Genomic DNA, 19,510 nt, shown 5'->3' on the forward strand with positions numbered 1-19,510 from the left:
TGCAAAGCTATGTCGCGTGCTGCGGTATGCGGAGATACTAAAAGCACCATAGTAGAACACAGATGAGGCTTCTAAGTTGATGTAATAGCCAGTAAGGAGTAGTACAATTCAAGTTTTAGATATCGAATATTGATTTTTTAGCTGGCTTTGGTGCCTTGGACATGAGCTAGGACCTTAAGATTCTGCATGAAAGGAGGACTAGCAGCCGAGTTGCATCGGAGGATGCGAAAAGCGTTCATATGTAGTAGAAACCTGAGAAATACGTCCGTTTTCGTAATTTATTATGGAATCGACTTAAAGCAGTGCGTCACATCTGCCGCTCTTCTCTCTGAAACGGTTGTACTTATCGTCTGCAAAGCTATGTCGCGTGCTTCGGTATGCGGAGACACTAAAAGCACCATAGTGGAACACAGATGAAGTTTCTAAGTTGATGTAATAGCCAGTAAGAAGTAGTACAATTCAAGTTTTATTTATCGATTATTGACTTTTTATCTGGCTTTTGTACCTTGGACATGAGCTAGGACCTTAACATTCTGCATGAAAGGAGGACTAGCAGCCGAGTTGCATGGGAGAATGTGAAAAGTGTTCATATGTAGTAAAAACCTGAGAAATCCGTCCGTTTCCGTCATTTGTTATCGGATCGACTTAAAGCCAGATCGTTACATTGGCCGCTCTTATATCTGAAACGGTTGTACTTATCGTCTGCAAAGCTATGTCGCGTGCTGCGATATGCGGAGACACTAAAAGCACCATAGTAGAACATAGATGAAGCTTCAAAGTTGATGTAATAGCCAGTAAGAAGTAGTACAATTCAAGATTTAGGTATCGATTATTGACTTTTTTGCTGGCTTTGGTGCCTTGAACATGATCTAGGACCCTACGATTCTGCATGAAAGGAGGACTAGCAGCCGAGTTGCACGGGGGAATGTAAAAAGTGTTCATATGTAGTAAAAACCTGAGAAATCCGTCCGTTTTCGTCATTTGTTATCGAATCGACTTATAGCCAGATCGTCACATTGGCCCCTCTTCTCTCTGAAACGGTTGTACTTATCGTCTGCAAAGCTATGTCGCGTGCTGCGGTATGCGGAGACACTAAAATCACCATAGTGGAACACAGATGAAGCTTCTAAGTTGATGTAATAGCCAGTAAGAAGTAGTACAATTCAAGTTTTAGGTTTCGATTATTGACTTTTTAGCTGGCTTTGGTGCCTTGGACATGAGCTATGTCCTTAAGATTCTGCATGAAAGGAGGACTAGCAGCCGAGTTGAAAGCGAGAATGTGAAAAGTGTTCTTATGTAGTAAAATCCTGAGAAATCCGTCCGTTTTCGTCATTTGTTATCGAATCGACTTAAAGCCAGACCGTCACATTGGCCGCTCTTCTCTCTGAAACGGTTGTACTTATCGTCTGCAAAGCTATGTCGTGTGCTGCGGTATGCGGAGACACTAAAAGCACCATTCTAGAACACAGGTTAAGCTTCTAAGTTGATGTAATAGCCAGTAAGAGGTAGTACAATTCAAGTTTTAGGTATCGATTATTGACTTTTCGCTGGCTATGTTGCCTTGGACATGAGCTAGGACCTTAAGATTCTGCATGAAAGGAGGACTAGCAGCCGCGTTCCACGGAGAATGTGAAAAGTGTTCATATGTAGTAAAAACCTGAGAAATCCGTCCGTTTTCGTCATTTGTTATCGAATTGACTTAAAGCCAGATCGTCACATTGGTCGCTCTTCTCTCTGAAACGGTTGTACTTATCGTCTGCAAAGCTATGTCGCGTGCTGCGGTATGCGGAGACACTAAAATCACCAGAGTGGAACACAGATGAAGCTTCTAAGTTGATGTAATAGCCAGTAAGGAGTAGTACAATTCAAGTTTTAGGTATCGAATATTGATTTTTTAGCTGGCTTTGGTGCCTTGGACATGAGCTAGGACCTTAAGATTCTGCATGAAAGGAGGACTAGCAGCCGAGTTGCATCGGAGGATGCGAAAAGTGTTCATATGTAGTAAAAACCTGAGAAATACGTCCGTTTTCGTAATTTATTATGGAATCGACTTAAAGCAGTGCGTCACATCTGCCGCTCTTCTCTCTGAAACGGTTGTACTTATCGTCTGCAAAGCTATGTCGCGTGCTGCGGTATGCGGAGACACTAAAAGCACCATAGTAGAACACAGATGAAGTTTCTAAGTTGATGTAATAGCCAGTAAGAAGTAGTACAATTCAAGATTTAGGTATCGATTATTGACTTTTTTGCTGGCTTTGGTGCCTTGAACATGAGCTAGGACCCTACGATTCTGCATGAAAGGAGGACTAGCAGCCGCGTTCCACGGGGGAATGTAAAAAGTGTTCATATGTAGTAAAAACCTGAGAAATCCGTCCGTTTTCGTCATTTGTTATCGAATCGACTTAAAGCCAGATCGTCACATTGGCCCCTCTTCTCTCTGAAACGGTTGTACTTATCGTCTGCAAAGCTATGTAGCGTGCTGCAGTATGCGGAGACACTAAAAGCACCATAGTAGAACACAGATGAAGCTTCTAAGTAGATGTGATAGCCAGTGAGAAGTAGTGCAATTCAAGTTTTAGGTATCGATTATTGACTTTTTAGCTGGCTTTGGTGCCTTGGACTTGAGGTAGGACCTTAAGATTGTGCATGAAAGGAGGACTAGCAGCCGCGTTGCACGGAGAATGTGAAAAGTGTTCATATGTAGTAAAAACCTGAGAAATCCGTCCGTTTTCGTAATTTATTATCGAATCGACTTAAAGCCACATCGTCACATTGGTCGCTCTTCTCTCTGAAACAGTTGTACTTATCGTCTGCAAAGCTATGTCGCGTGCAGCGGTATGCGGAGACACTAAAATCACCATAGTGGAACACAGATGAAGCTTCTAAGTTGATGTAATAGCCAGTAAGAAGTAGTAAAATTAAAGTTTTAGGAATCGATTATTGACTTTTTTGATGGCTTTGGTGCCTTTGACATGAGCTAGGTCCTTATGATTCTGCATGAAAGGAGGACTAGCAGCCGAGTTGCATGGAAGAATGTGAAAAGTGTTCATATGTAGTAAAAACCTGAGAAATCCATCCGTTTTCGTCATTTGTTATCGAATCGACTTAAAGCCAGATCGTCACATTGGCCGCTCTTCTCTCTGAAACGGTTGTATTTATCGTCTGCAAGGCTATGTCGCGTGCTGCAGTATGCGGAGACACTAAAAGCACCATAGTAGAACAGAGATGAAGCTTCTAAGTTGATGTGATAGCCACTGAGAAGTAGTACAATTCAAGTTTTAGGTATCGATTATTGACTTTTTAGCTGCCTTTGGTGCCTTGGACATGAGCTAGGACCTTACGATTCTGCATGAAGGGAGGACTAGCAGCCGCGTTGCACGGGAGTATGTGAAAAGTGTTCATATGTAGTAAAAACCTGAGAAATCCGTCCGTTTTCGTCATTTGTTATCGAATCGACTTAAAGCCAGATCGTCACATTGGCCCCTCTTCTCTCTGAAACGGTTGTACTTATTGTCTGCAAAGCTATGTCGCGTGCTGCAGTATGCGGAGACACTAAAAGCACCATAGTAGAACACAGATGAAGCTTCTAAGTAGATGTGATAGCCAGTGAGAAGTAGTGCAATTCAAGTTTTAGGTATCGATTATTGACTTTTTAGCTGGCTTTGGTGGCTTGGACTTGAGGTAGGACCTTAAGATTCTGCATGAAAGGAGGACTAGCAGCCGCGTTGCACGGGAGTATGTAAAGAGTGTTCATATGTAGTAAAAACCTGAGAAATCCGTCCATTTTCGTCATTTGTTATCGAATCGACTTGAAGCCAGATCGTCACATTGGCCGCTCTTCTCTCTGAAACGGTTGTACTTATCGTCTGCAAAGCTATGTCGCGTGCTGCGGTATGCGAAGACACTAAAAGCACCATAGTAGAATACAGATGAAGCTTCTAAGTTGATGTAATAGCCAGTAAGACGTAGTACAATTCAAGTTTTAGGTATCGATAATAGACGTTTTAGCTGGCTTTGGTGCCTTGGACATGAGGTAGGACCTTAAGATTGGGCATGAAAGGAGGACTAGCAGCCGCGTTGCACGGAGAATGTGAAAAGTGTTCATATGTAGTAAAAACCTGAGAAATCCGTCCGTTTTCGTAATTTATTATCGAATCGACTTAAAGCCACATCGTCATATTGGTCGCTTTTCTCTCTGAAACGGTTGTACTTATCGTCTGCAAAGCTATGTCGCGTGTTGCGGTATGCGGAGACACTAAAAGCACCATAGTAGAATACAGATGAAGCTTCAAAGTTGATGTAATAGCCAGTAAGAAGTAGTACAATTCAAGATTTAGGTATCGATTATTGACTTTTTTGCTGGCTTTGGTGCCTTGGACATGAGCTAGGACCTTACGATTCTGCATGAAAGGAGGACTAGCTGCCGAGTTGCACGGGAGAATGTAAAAAGTGTTCATATGTAGTAAAAACCAGAGAAATCCGTCCGTTTTCGTCATTTGTTATCGAATCGACTTAAAGCCAGATCGTCACATTGGCCTCTCTTCTCTCTGAAACGGTTGTACTTATCGTCTGCAAAGCTATGTCACGTGCTGCGGTATGCGGAGACACTAAAATCACCATAGTGGAACACAGATGAAGCTTCTAAGTTGATGTAACAGCTAGTAAGATGTAGTCAATTTAGGTATCGATTATTGACTTTTTAGCTGGCTTTGGTGCCTTGGACATGGGCTATGTCCTTATGATTCTGCATGAAAGGAGGACTAGCAGCCGAGTTGCATTGGAGAATGTGGAAAGTGTTCATATGTAGTAAAAACCTGAGAAATCCGTCCGTTTTTGTCATTTGTTATCGAATCAACTTGAAGCCAGATCGTCACATTGCCCGCTTTTCTCTCTGAAACGGTTGTACATTTCGTCTGCAAAGCTATGTCGCGTGCTGCAGTATGCGGAGACACTAAAAGCACCATAGTAGAACGCAGATGAAGCTTCTAAGTTGATGTGATAGCCAGTGAGAAGTAGTACAATTAAAGTTTTAGGTATCGCTTATTGACTTTTTAGCTGGCTTTTGTGCCTTGGACATGAGCTAGGACCTTATGATTCTGCATGAAAGGAGGACTAGCAGCCGAGTTACATGGGAGAATGTGAAAAGTGTTCATATGTAGTAAAAACCTGAGAAATCAGTCCGTTTTTGTCATTTGTTATCGAATCGACTTAAAGCCAGATCGTCACATGGGCCCCTCTTCTCTCTGAAACGGTTGTACTTATCGTCTGCAAAGCTATGTCGCATGCTGCGGTATGCGGAGACACTAAAAGCACCATAGCAGAACACAGATTAAGCTGCTAAGTTGATGTAATAGCAAGTAAGAAGTAGTACAATTCAAGTTTTAGGTATCGATTATTGACCTTTTAGCTGGCTTTTGTGCCTTGGACATGAGCTAGGACCTTATGATTCCGCACGGAAGGAGGACTAGCAGCCGAGTTGCTTGGGAGAATGTGAAAAGTGTTCATATGTAGTAAAAACCTGAAAAATGCGTCCGTTTTCGTCATGTGTTATCGAATCGACTTAAAGCCAGATTGTCACATTGGCCGCTCTTCTATCTGAAACGGTTGTACTTATCGTCTGCAAAGCTATGTCGCGTGCTGCGGTATGCGGAGACACTAAAAGCACCATAGTAGAATACAGATGAAGCTTCACAGTTGATGTAATAGCCAGTAAGAAGTAGTACAATTCAAGATTTAGGTATCGATTATTGACTTTTTTGATGGCTTTGGTGCCTTGGACATGAGCTAGGACCTTACGATTCTGCATGAAAGGAGGACTAGCAGCCGAGTTGCACGGGAGAATGTAAAAAGTGTTCATATGTAGTATAAACCTGAGAAATCCGTCCGTATTCGTCACTTGTTATCGAATCGACTTAAAGCCAGATCGTCACATGGGCCCCTCTTCTCTCTGAAACGGTTGTACTTATCGTCTGCAAAGCTATGTCGCGTGCTGCGGTATGCGGAGACACTAGAAGCACCATAGCAGAACACAGATTAAGCTTCTAAGTTGATGTAATAGCAAGTAAGAAGTAGTACAATTCAAGTTTTAGGTATCGATTATTGACCTTTTAGCTGGCTTTTGTGCCTTGGACATGAGCTAGGACCTTATGATTCCGCACGGAAGGAGGACTAGCAGCCGAGTTGATCGGGAGTATGTGAAAAGTGTTCATATGTAGTAAAAACCTGAGAAATCCGTCCATTTTCGTCATTTGTTATCAAATCGACTTAAAGCCAGTTCGTCACATTGGCCCCTCTTCTCTCTAAAACGGTTGTACTTATCGTCTGCAAAGCTATGTCGCGTGCTGCGGTATGCGGAGTCACTAAAAGCACCATAGTAGAACACAGATGAAGCTTCAAAGTTGATGTAATAGCCAGTAAGGAGTAGTACAATTCAAGTTTTAGGTATCGAATATTGACTTTTTAGCTGGCTTTTGTGCCTTCGACATGAGCTAGGACCTTAAGATTCTGCATGAAAGGAGGACTATCAGCCGCGTTGCACGGGAGTATGTGAAAAGTGTTCATATGTAGTAAAAACCTGAGAAATCCGTCCATTTTCGTCATTTGTTATCGAATCGACTTAAAGCCAGTTCGTCACATTGGCCCCTCTTCTCTCTAAAACGGTTGTACTTATCGTCTGCAAAGCTATGTCGCGTGCTGCGGTATGCGGAGACACTAAAAGCACCATAGTAGAACACAGATGAAGCTTCTAAGTTGATGTAATAGCCAGTAAGAAGTAGTACAATTCAAGTTTTAGGTATCGAATATTGACTTTTTAGCTGGCTTTGGTGCCTTCGACATGAGCTAGGACCTTAAGATTCTGCATGAAAGGAGGACTATCAGCCGCGTTGCACGGGAGTATGTGAAAAGTGTTCATATGTAGTAAAAACCTGAGAAATCCGTCCGTTTTCGTAATTTATTATCGAATCGACTTAAAGCAGTGCGTCACATTCGCCGCTCTTCTCTCTGAAACGGTTGTACTTATCGTCTGCAAAGCTATGTCGCGTGCTTCGGTATGCGGAGACACTAAAAGCACCATAGTGGAACACAGATGAAGTTTCTAAGTTGATGTAATAGCCAGTAAGAAGTAGTACAATTCAAGTTTTATTTATCGATTATTGACTTTTTATCTGGCTTTTGTACCTTGGACATGAGCTAGGACCTTAACATTCTGCATGAAAGGAGGACTAGCAGCCGAGTTGCATGGGAGAATGTGAAAAGTGTTCATATGTAGTAAAAACCTGAGAAATCCGTCCGTTTCCGTCATTTGTTATCGGATCGACTTAAAGCCAGATCGTTACATTGGCCGCTCTTATATCTGAAACGGTTGTACTTATCGTCTGCAAAGCTATGTCGCGTGCTGCGATATGCGGAGACACTAAAAGCACCATAGTAGAACATAGATGAAGCTTCAAAGTTGATGTAATAGCCAGTAAGAAGTAGTACAATTCAAGATTTAGGTATCGATTATTGACTTTTTTGCTGGCTTTGGTGCCTTGAACATGAGCTAGGACCCTACGATACTGCATGAAAGGAGGACTAGCAGCCGAGTTGCACGGGGGAATGTAAAAAGTGTTCATATGTAGTAAAAACCTGAGAAATCCGTCCGTTTTCGTCATTTGTTATCGAATCGACTTAAAGCCAGATCGTCACATTGGCCCCTCTTCTCTCTGAAACGGTTGTACTTATTGTCTGCAAAGCTATGTCGCGTGCTGCAGTATGCGGAGACACTAAAAGCACCATAGTAGAACACAGATGAAGCTTCTAAGTAGATGTGATAGCCAGTGAGAAGTAGTGCAATTCAAGTTTTAGGTATCGATTATTGACTTTTTAGCTGGCTTTGGTGGCTTGGACTTGAGGTAGGACCTTAAGATTCTGCATGAAAGGAGGACTAGCAGCCGCGTTGCACGGGAGTATGTAAAGAGTGTTCATATGTAGTAAAAACCTGAGAAATCCGTCCATTTTCGTCATTTGTTATCGAATCGACTTGAAGCCAGATCGTCACATTGGCCGCTCTTCTCTCTGAAACGGTTGTACTTATCGTCTGCAAAGCTATGTCGCGTGCTGCGGTATGCGAAGACACTAAAAGCACCATAGTAGAATACAGATGAAGCTTCTAAGTTGATGTAATAGCCAGTAAGACGTAGTACAATTCAAGTTTTAGGTATCGATAATAGACGTTTTAGCTGGCTTTGGTGCCTTGGACATGAGGTAGGACCTTAAGATTGGGCATGAAAGGAGGACTAGCAGCCGCGTTGCACGGAGAATGTGAAAAGTGTTCATATGTAGTAAAAACCTGAGAAATCCGTCCGTTTTCGTAATTTATTATCGAATCGACTTAAAGCCACATCGTCATATTGGTCGCTTTTCTCTCTGAAACGGTTGTACTTATCGTCTGCAAAGCTATGTCGCGTGTTGCGGTATGCGGAGACACTAAAAGCACCATAGTAGAATACAGATGAAGCTTCAAAGTTGATGTAATAGCCAGTAAGAAGTAGTACAATTCAAGATTTAGGTATCGATTATTGACTTTTTTGCTGGCTTTGGTGCCTTGGACATGAGCTAGGACCTTACGATTCTGCATGAAAGGAGGACTAGCTGCCGAGTTGCACGGGAGAATGTAAAAAGTGTTCATATGTAGTAAAAACCAGAGAAATCCGTCCGTTTTCGTCATTTGTTATCGAATCGACTTAAAGCCAGATCGTCACATTGGCCTCTCTTCTCTCTGAAACGGTTGTACTTATCGTCTGCAAAGCTATGTCACGTGCTGCGGTATGCGGAGACACTAAAATCACCATAGTGGAACACAGATGAAGCTTCTAAGTTGATGTAACAGCTAGTAAGATGTAGTCAATTTAGGTATCGATTATTGACTTTTTAGCTGGCTTTGGTGCCTTGGACATGGGCTATGTCCTTATGATTCTGCATGAAAGGAGGACTAGCAGCCGAGTTGCATTGGAGAATGTGGAAAGTGTTCATATGTAGTAAAAACCTGAGAAATCCGTCCGTTTTTGTCATTTGTTATCGAATCAACTTGAAGCCAGATCGTCACATTGCCCGCTTTTCTCTCTGAAACGGTTGTACATTTCGTCTGCAAAGCTATGTCGCGTGCTGCAGTATGCGGAGACACTAAAAGCACCATAGTAGAACGCAGATGAAGCTTCTAAGTTGATGTGATAGCCAGTGAGAAGTAGTACAATTAAAGTTTTAGGTATCGCTTATTGACTTTTTAGCTGGCTTTTGTGCCTTGGACATGAGCTAGGACCTTATGATTCTGCATGAAAGGAGGACTAGCAGCCGAGTTACATGGGAGAATGTGAAAAGTGTTCATATGTAGTAAAAACCTGAGAAATCAGTCCGTTTTTGTCATTTGTTATCGAATCGACTTAAAGCCAGATCGTCACATGGGCCCCTCTTCTCTCTGAAACGGTTGTACTTATCGTCTGCAAAGCTATGTCGCATGCTGCGGTATGCGGAGACACTAAAAGCACCATAGCAGAACACAGATTAAGCTGCTAAGTTGATGTAATAGCAAGTAAGAAGTAGTACAATTCAAGTTTTAGGTATCGATTATTGACCTTTTAGCTGGCTTTTGTGCCTTGGACATGAGCTAGGACCTTATGATTCCGCACGGAAGGAGGACTAGCAGCCGAGTTGCTTGGGAGAATGTGAAAAGTGTTCATATGTAGTAAAAACCTGAAAAATGCGTCCGTTTTCGTCATGTGTTATCGAATCGACTTAAAGCCAGATTGTCACATTGGCCGCTCTTCTATCTGAAACGGTTGTACTTATCGTCTGCAAAGCTATGTCGCGTGCTGCGGTATGCGGAGACACTAAAAGCACCATAGTAGAATACAGATGAAGCTTCACAGTTGATGTAATAGCCAGTAAGAAGTAGTACAATTCAAGATTTAGGTATCGATTATTGACTTTTTTGATGGCTTTGGTGCCTTGGACATGAGCTAGGACCTTACGATTCTGCATGAAAGGAGGACTAGCAGCCGAGTTGCACGGGAGAATGTAAAAAGTGTTCATATGTAGTATAAACCTGAGAAATCCGTCCGTATTCGTCACTTGTTATCGAATCGACTTAAAGCCAGATCGTCACATGGGCCCCTCTTCTCTCTGAAACGGTTGTACTTATCGTCTGCAAAGCTATGTCGCGTGCTGCGGTATGCGGAGACACTAGAAGCACCATAGCAGAACACAGATTAAGCTTCTAAGTTGATGTAATAGCAAGTAAGAAGTAGTACAATTCAAGTTTTAGGTATCGATTATTGACCTTTTAGCTGGCTTTTGTGCCTTGGACATGAGCTAGGACCTTATGATTCCGCACGGAAGGAGGACTAGCAGCCGAGTTGATCGGGAGTATGTGAAAAGTGTTCATATGTAGTAAAAACCTGAGAAATCCGTCCATTTTCGTCATTTGTTATCAAATCGACTTAAAGCCAGTTCGTCACATTGGCCCCTCTTCTCTCTAAAACGGTTGTACTTATCGTCTGCAAAGCTATGTCGCGTGCTGCGGTATGCGGAGACACTAAAAGCACCATAGTAGAACACAGATGAAGCTTCAAAGTTGATGTAATAGCCAGTAAGGAGTAGTACAATTCAAGTTTTAGGTATCGAATATTGACTTTTTAGCTGGCTTTTGTGCCTTCGACATGAGCTAGGACCTTAAGATTCTGCATGAAAGGAGGACTATCAGCCGCGTTGCACGGGAGTATGTGAAAAGTGTTCATATGTAGTAAAAACCTGAGAAATCCGTCCATTTTCGTCATTTGTTATCGAATCGACTTAAAGCCAGTTCGTCACATTGGCCCCTCTTCTCTCTAAAACGGTTGTACTTATCGTCTGCAAAGCTATGTCGCGTGCTGCGGTATGCGGAGACACTAAAAGCACCATAGTAGAACACAGATGAAGCTTCTAAGTTGATGTAATAGCCAGTAAGAAGTAGTACAATTCAAGTATTAGGTATCGAATATTGACTTTTTAGCTGGCTTTGGTGCCTTCGACATGAGCTAGGACCTTAAGATTCTGCATGAAAGGAGGACTATCAGCCGCGTTGCACGGGAGTATGTGAAAAGTGTTCATATGTAGTAAAAACCTGAGAAATCCGTCCGTTTTCGTAATTTATTATCGAATCGACTTAAAGCAGTGCGTCACATTCGCCGCTCTTCTCTCTGAAACGGTTGTACTTATCGTCTGCAAAGCTATGTCGCGTGCTGCGGTATGCGGAGACACTAAAAGCACCATAGTAGAACACAGATGAAGCTACTAAGTTGATGTAATAGCCAGTAAGGAGTAGTACAATTCAAGTTTTAGGTATCGAATATTGACTTTTTAGCTGGCTTTGGCGCCTTGGACATGAGCTAGGAACTTAAGATTCTGCATGAAAGGAGGATTAGCAGCCGCGTTGCACGGGACTATGTGACAAGTGTTCATATGTAGTAAAAACCTGGGAAATCCGTCCATTTTCGTCATTTGTTATGGAATCGACTTAAAGCCAGATCGTCACATTGGCCTCTCTTCTCTCTGAAACGGTTGTACTTATCGTCTGCAAAGCTATGTCGCGTGCTGCGGTATGCGGAGACACTAAAAGCACCATAGTAGAATACAGATGAAGCTTCAAAGTTGATGTAATAGCCAGTAAGAAGTAGTACAATTCAAGATTTAGGTATCGATTATTGACTTTTTATCTGGCTTTGGTGCCTTGGACATGAGCTAGGACCTTACGATTCTGCATGAAAAGAGGACTAGCAGCCGAGTTGCACGGGAGAATGTAAAAAGTGTTCATATGTAGTAAAAACCTGAGAAATCCGTCCGTTTTCGTCATTTGTTATCGAATCGACTTAAAGCCAGATCGTCACATTGGCCTCTCTTCTCTCTGAAACGGTTGTACTTATCGTCTGCAAAGCTATGTCGCGTGCTGCGGTATGCGGAGACACTAAAATCACCATAGTGGAACACAGATGAAGCTTCTAAGTTGATGTAACAGCTAGTAAGATGTAGTCAATTTAGGTATCGATTATTGACTTTTTAGCTGGCTTTGGTGCCTTGGACATGGGCTATGTCCTTATGATTCTGCATGAAAGGAGGACTAGCAGCCGAGTTGCATTGGAGAATGTGGGAAGTGTTCATATGTAGTAAAAACCTGAGAAATCCGTCCGTTTTAGTCATTTGTTATCGAATCAACTGGAAGCCAGATCGTCACATTGCCCGCTTTTCTCTCTGAAACGGTTGTACTTATCGTCTGCAAAGCTATGTCGCGTGCTGCAGTATGCGGAGACACTAAAAGCACCATAGTAGAACACAGATGAAGCTTCAAAGTTGATGTAATAGCCAGTAAGAAGTAGTACAATTCAAGATTTAGGTATCGATTATTGACTTTTTTGCTGGCTTTGGTGCCTTGGACATGAGCCAGGACCTTACGATTCTTCATGAAAGGAGGACTAGCAGCCGAGTTGCACGGGAGAATGTAAAAAGTGTTCATATGTAGTATAAACCTGAGAAATCCGTCCGTATTCGTCACTTGTTATCGAATCGACTTAAAGCCAGATCGTCACATGGGCCCCTCTTCTCTCTGAAACGGTTGTGCTTATCGTCTGCAAAGCTATGTCGCGTGCTGCGGTATGCGGAGACACTAGAAGCACCATAGCAGAACACAGATTAAGCTTCTAAGTTGATGTAATAGCAAGTAAGAAGTAGTACAATTCAAGTTTTAGGTATCGATTATTGACCTTTTAGCTGGCTTTTGTGCCTTGGACATGAGCTAGGACCTTATGATTCCGCACGGAAGTAGGACTAGCTGCCGAGTTGATCGGGAGTATGTGAAAAGTGTTCATATGTAGTAAAAACCTGAGAAATCCGTCCATTTTCGTCATTTGTTATCGAATCGACTTAAAGCCAGTTCGTCACATTGGCCCCTCTTCTCTCTAAAACGGTTGTACTTATCGTCTGCAAAGCTATGTCGCGTGCTGCGGTATGCGGAGACACTAAAAGCACCATAGTAGAACGCAGATGAAGCTTCTAAGTTGATGTGATAGCCAGTGAGAAGTAGTACAATTAAAGTTTTAGGTATCGCTTATTGACTTTTTAGCTGGCTTTTGTGCCTTGGACATGAGCTAGGACCTTATGATTCTGCATGAAAGGAGGACTAGCAGCCGAGTTACATGGGAGAATGTGAAAAGTGTTCATATGTAGTAAAAACCTGAGAAATCCGTCCGTTTTCGTCATTTGTTATCGAATCGACTTAAAGCCATCTCGTCACATTGGCCGCTCTTCTCTCTGAAACGGTTGTACTTATCGTCTGCAAAGCTATGTCGCGTGCTGCGGTATGCGGAGACACTAAAAGCACCATAGTAGAACACAGATGAAGCTTCAAAGTTGATGTAATAGCCAGTAAGAAGTAGTACAATTCAAGATTTAGGTATCGATTATTGACTTTTTTGCTGGCTTTGGTGCCTTGGACATGAGGTAGGACCTCAAGATTGTGCATGAAAGGAGGACTAGCAGCCGCGTTGCACGGGGAATGTGAAAAGTGTTCATATGTAGTAAAAACCTTAGAAATCCGTCCGTTTTCGTCATTTGTTATCGAATCGAATTAAAGCCAGATCGTCACATGGGCCCCTCTTCTCTCTGAAACGGTTGTACTTATCGTCTGCAAAGCTATGTCGCGTGCTGTAGTATGCGGAGACACTAAAAGCACCATAGTAGAACACAGATGAAGCTTCTAAGTTGATGTGATAGCCAGTGAGACGTAGTACAATTCAAGTTTTAGGTATCGATTATTGACTTTTTTGATGGCTTTGGTGACCTTGGACATGAGCTAGGACATTACGATTCTGCATGAAAGGAGGACTAGCAGCCGAGTTGCACGGGAGAATGTAAAAAGTGTTCATATGTAGTATAAACCTGAGAACTCCGTCCGTTTTCGTCATTTGTTATCGAATCGACTTAAAGCCAGATCGTCACATGGGCCCCTCTTCTCTCTGAAACGGTTGTGCTTATCGTCTGCAAAGCTATGTCGCGTGCTGCGGTATGCGGAGACACTAGAAGCACCATAGCAGAACATAGATTAAGCTTCTAAGTTGATGTAATAGCAAGTAAGAAGTAGTACAATTCAAGTTTTAGGTATCGATTATTGACCTTTTAGCTGGCTTTTGTGCCTTGTACATGAGCTAGGACCTTATGATTCCGCACGGAAGTAGGACTAGCAGCCGAGTTGATCGGGAGTATGTGAAAAGTGTTCATATGTAGTAAAAACCTGAGAAATCCGTCCATTTTCGTCATTTGTTATCGAATCGACTTAAAGCCAGTTCGTCACATTGGCCCCTCTTCTCTCTAAAACGGTTGTACTTATCGTCTGCAAAGCTATGTCGCGTGCTGCGGTATGCGGAGACACTAAAAGCACCATAGTAGAACACAGATGAAGCTTCTAAGTTGATGTAATAGCCAGTAAGGAGTAGTACAATTCAAGTTTTAGGTATCGAATATTGACTTTTTAGCTGGCTTTGGTGCCTTGGACATGAGCTAGGACCTTAAGATTCTGCATGAAAGGAGGACTATCAGCCGCGTTGCACGGGGGTATGTGAAAAGTGTTCATATGTAGTAAAAACCTGAGATATCCGTCCATTTTCGTCATTTGTTATCTAATCGACTTGAGGCCAGTTCGTCACATCGGCCCCTCTTCTCTCTGAAACGGTTGTACTTATCGTCTGCAAAGGTATGTCGAGTGCTGCGGTATGCGGAGACACTAAAAGCACCATAGTAGAACACAGATGAAGCTTCTAAGTTGATGTAATAGCCAGTAAGGAGTAGTACAATTCAAGTTTTAGGTATCGAATATTGACTTTTTAGCTGGCTTTGGTGCCTTGGACATGAGCTAGGACCTTAAGATTCTGCATGAAAGGAGGACTAGCAGCCGAGTTGCACGGGAGGATGCGAAAAGTGTACATATGTAGTAAAAACCTGAGAAATCCGTCCGTTTTCGTAATTTATTATCGAATCGACTTAAAGCAGTGCGTCACATTGGCCGCTCTTCTCTCTGAAACGGTTGTACTTATCGTCTGCAAAGCTATGTCGCGTGCTGCGGTATGCGGAGACACTAAAAGCACCATAGTAGAACACAGATGAAGCTACTAAGTTGATGTAATAGCCAGTAAGGAGTAGTACAATTCAAGTTTTAGGTATCGAATATTGACTTTTTAGCTGGCTTTGGCGCCTTGGATATGAGCTAGGAACTTAAGATTCTGCATGAAAGGAGGATTAGCAGCCGCGTTGCACGGGACTATGTGACAAGTGTCATATGTAGTAAAAACCTGAGAAATCCGTCCATTTTCGTCATTTGTTATGGAATCGACTTAAAGCCAGATCGTCACATTGGCCTCTTTTTTCTCTGAAACGGTTGTACTTATCGTCTGCAAAGCTATGTCGCGTGCTGCGGTATGCGGAGACACTAAAATCACCATAGTGGAACACAGATGAAGCTTCTAAGTTGATGTATTAGCTAGTAAGATGTAGTCAATTTAGGTATCGATTATTGACTTTTTAGCTGGCTTTGGTGCCTTGGACATGAAGTAGGACCTTAAGATTCTGCATGAAAGGAGGACTAGCAGCCGAGTTGCACGGGAGGATGCGAAAAGTGTTCATATGTAGTAAAAACCTGAGAAATCCGTCCGTTTTCGTCATTTATTATCGAATCGACTTAAAGCAGTGCGTCACATTGGCCGCTCTTCTCTCTGAAACGGTTGTACTTATCGTCTGCAAAGCTATGTCGCGTGCTGCGGTATGCGGAGACACTAAAAGCACCATAGTAGAACACAGATTAAGCTTCTAAGTTGATGTAATAGCCAGTAAGAAGTAGTACAATTCAAGTTTTAGGTATCGATTATTGACTTTTTAGCTGGCTTTTCTGCCTTGGACATGAGCTAGGACCTTATGATTCTGCATGAAAGGAGGACTAGCAGCCGAGTTGCATGGGAGATTGTGAAAAGTGTTCATATGTAGTAAAAACCTGAAAAATGCGTCCGTTTTCGTCATTTGTTATCGAATCGACTTAAGGCCAGATTGTCACATTGGCCGCACTTCTCTCTGAAACGGTTGTACTTATCGTGTGCAAAGCTATGTCGCGTGCAGCGGTATGAGGAGACACTAAAAGCACCATAGTAGAATACAGATGAAGCTTCAAAGTTGATGTAATAGCCAGTAAGAAGTAGTACAATTCAAGATTTAGGTATCGATTATTGACTTTTTTGCTGGCTTTGGTGCCTTGGACATGAGCTAGGACCTTACGATTCTGCATGAAAGGAGGACTAGCAGCCGAGTTGCACGGGAGAATGTAAAAAGTGTTCATATGTAGTAAAAACCTGAGAAATCCGTCCGTTTTCGTCATTAGTTATCGAGTCGACTTAAAGCCAGATCGTCACATTGGCCTCTCTTCTCTCTGAAACGGTTGTACTTATCGTCTGCAAAGCTATGTCGCGTGCTGCGGTATGCGGAGACACTAAAATCACCATAGTGGAACACAGATGAAGCTTCTAAGTTGATGTAACAGCTAGTAAGATGTAGTCAATTTAGGTATCGATTATTGACTTTTTAGCTGGCTTTGGTGCCTTGGACATGGGCTATGTCCTTATGATTCTGCATGAAAGGAGGACTAGCAGCCGAGTTGCATTGGAGAATGTGGGAAGTGTTCATATGTAGTAAAAACCTGAGAAATCCGTCCGTTTTAGTCATTTGTTATCGAATCAACTTGAAGCCAGATCGTCACATTGCCCGCTTTTCTCTCTGAAACGGTTGTACTTATCGTCTGCAAAGCTATGTCGCGTGCTGCAGTATGCGGAGACACTAAAAGCACCATAGTAGAACACAGATGAAGCTTCAAAGTTAATGTAATAGCCAGTAAGAAGTAGTACAATTCAAGATTTAGGTATCGATTATTGACTTTTTTGCTGGCTTTGGTGCCTTGGACATGAGCTAGGACCTTACGATTCTGCATGAAAGGAGGACTAGCAGCCGAGTTGCATTGGAGAATGTGGAAAGTGTTCATATGTAGTAAAAACCTGAGAAATCCGTCCGTTATTGTCATTTGTTATCGAATCAACTTGAAGCCAGATCGTCACATTGCCCGCTTTTCTCTCTGAAACGGTTGTACATTTCGTCTGCAAAGCTATGTCGCGTGCTGCAGTATGCGGAGACACTAAAAGCACCATAGTAGAACGCAGATGAAGCTTCTAAGTTGATGTGATAGCCAGTGAGAAGTAGTACAATTAAAGTTTTAGGTATCGCTTATTGACTTTTTAGCTGGCTTTTGTGCCTTGGACATGAGCTAGGACCTTATGATTCTGCATGAAAGGAGGACTAGCAGCCGAGTTACATGGGAGAATGTGAAAAGTGTTCATATGTAGTAAAAACCTGAGAAATCCGTCCGTTTTCGTCATTTGTTATCGAATCGACTTAAAGCCATCTCGTCACATTGGCCGCTCTTCTCTCTGAAACGGTTGTACTTATCGTCTGCAAAGCTATGTCGCGTGCTGCGGTATGCGGAGACACTAAAAGCACCATAGTAGAACACAGATGAAGCTTCAAAGTTGATGTAATAGCCAGTAAGAAGTAGTACAATTCAAGATTTAGGTATCGATTATTGACTTTTTTGCTGGCTTTGGTGCCTTGGACATGAGGTAGGACCTTAAGATTGTGCATGAAAGGAGGACTAGCAGCCGCGTTGCACGGGGAATGTGAAAAGTGTTCATATGTAGTAAAAACCTGAGAAATCCGTCCGTTTTCGTCATTTGTTATCGAATCGACTTAAAGCCAGATCGTCACATGGGCCCCTCTTCTCTCTGAAACGGTTGTACTTATCGTCTGCAAAGCTATGTCGCGTGCTGTAGTATGCGGAGACACTAGAAGCACCATAGCAGAACACAGATTAAGCTTCTAAGTTGATGTAATAGCAAGTAAGAAGTAGTACAATTCAAGTTTTAGGTATCGATTATTGACCTTTTATCTGGCTTTTGTGCCTTGGACATGAGCTAGGACCTTATGATTCCGCACGGAAGGAGGACTAGCAGCCGAGTTGATCGGGAGTATGTGAAAAGTGTTTATATGTAGTAAAAACCTGAGAAATCCGTCCATTTTCGTCATTTGTTATCGAATCGACTTAAAGCCAGTTCGTCACATTGGCCCCTCTTCTCTCTGAAACTGTTGTACTTATCGTCTGCAAAGCTATGTCGCGTGCTGCGGTATGCGGAGACACTAAAAGCACCATAGTAGAACACAGATGAAGCTTCTAAGTTGATGTAATAGCCAGTAAGGAGTAGTACAATTCAAGTTTTAGGTATCGAATATTGACTTTTTAGCTGGCTTTGGTGCCTTGGACATGAGCTAGGACCTTAAGATTCTGCATGAAAGGAGGACTATCAGCCGCGTTGCACGGGAGTATGTGAAAAGTGTTCATATGTAGTAAAAACCTGAGAAATCCGTCCATTTTCGTCAATTGTTATCTAATCGACTTGAGGCCAGTTCGTCACATCGGCCCCTCTTCTCTCTGAAACGGTTGTACTTATCGTCTGCAAAGCTATGTCGCGTGCTGCGGTATGCGGAGACACTAAAAGCACCATAGTAGAACACAAATGAAGCTTCTAAGTTGATGTAATAGCCAGTAAGGAGTAGTACAATTCAAGTTTTAGGTATCGAATATTGACTTTTTAGCTGGCTTTGGCGCCTTGGACATGAGCTAGGACCTTAAGATTCTGCTTGAAAGGAGGACTAGCAGCCGAGTTGCACGGGAGGATGCGAAATGTGTTCATATGTAGTAAAAACCTGAGAAATCCGTCCGTTTTCGTCATTTGTTATCGAATCGACAAAGCAGATCGTCACATTTGCCGCTCTTCTCTCTGAAACGGTTGTACTTATCGTCTGCAAAGCTATGTCGCATGCTGCAGTATGCGGAGACACTAAAAGCACCATAGTAGAACACAGATGAAGCTTCTAAGTTGATGTGATAGCCAGTGAGAAGTAGTACAATTCAAGTTTTAGGTACCGATTATTGACTTTTTAGCTGGCTTTGGTGCCTTGGACATGGGCTAGGACCTTAAGATTCTGCATGAAAGGAGGACTAGCAGCCGAGTTGCACGGGAGGATGCGAAAAGTGTTCATATGTAGTAAAAACCTGAGAAATCCGTCCGTTTTCGTCATTTATTATCGAATCGACTTAAAGCAGTGCGTCACATTGGCCGCTCTTCTCTCTGAAACGGTTGTACTTATCGTCTGCAAAGCTATGTCGCGTGCTGCGGTATGTGGAGACACTAAAAGCAAAATAGTAGAACACAGATTAAGCTTCTAAGTTGATGTAATAGCCAGTAAGAAGTAGTACAATTCAAGTTTTAGGTATCGATTATTGACTTTTTAGCTGGCTTTTCTGCCTTGGACATGAGCTAGGACCTTATGATTCTGCATGAAAGGAGGACTAGCAGCC

This window comes from Schistocerca gregaria, chromosome 9 (genome assembly GCF_023897955.1).
Source record: "Schistocerca gregaria isolate iqSchGreg1 chromosome 9, iqSchGreg1.2, whole genome shotgun sequence".
Taxonomy (NCBI): Eukaryota; Metazoa; Arthropoda; class Insecta; order Orthoptera; family Acrididae; genus Schistocerca; species Schistocerca gregaria.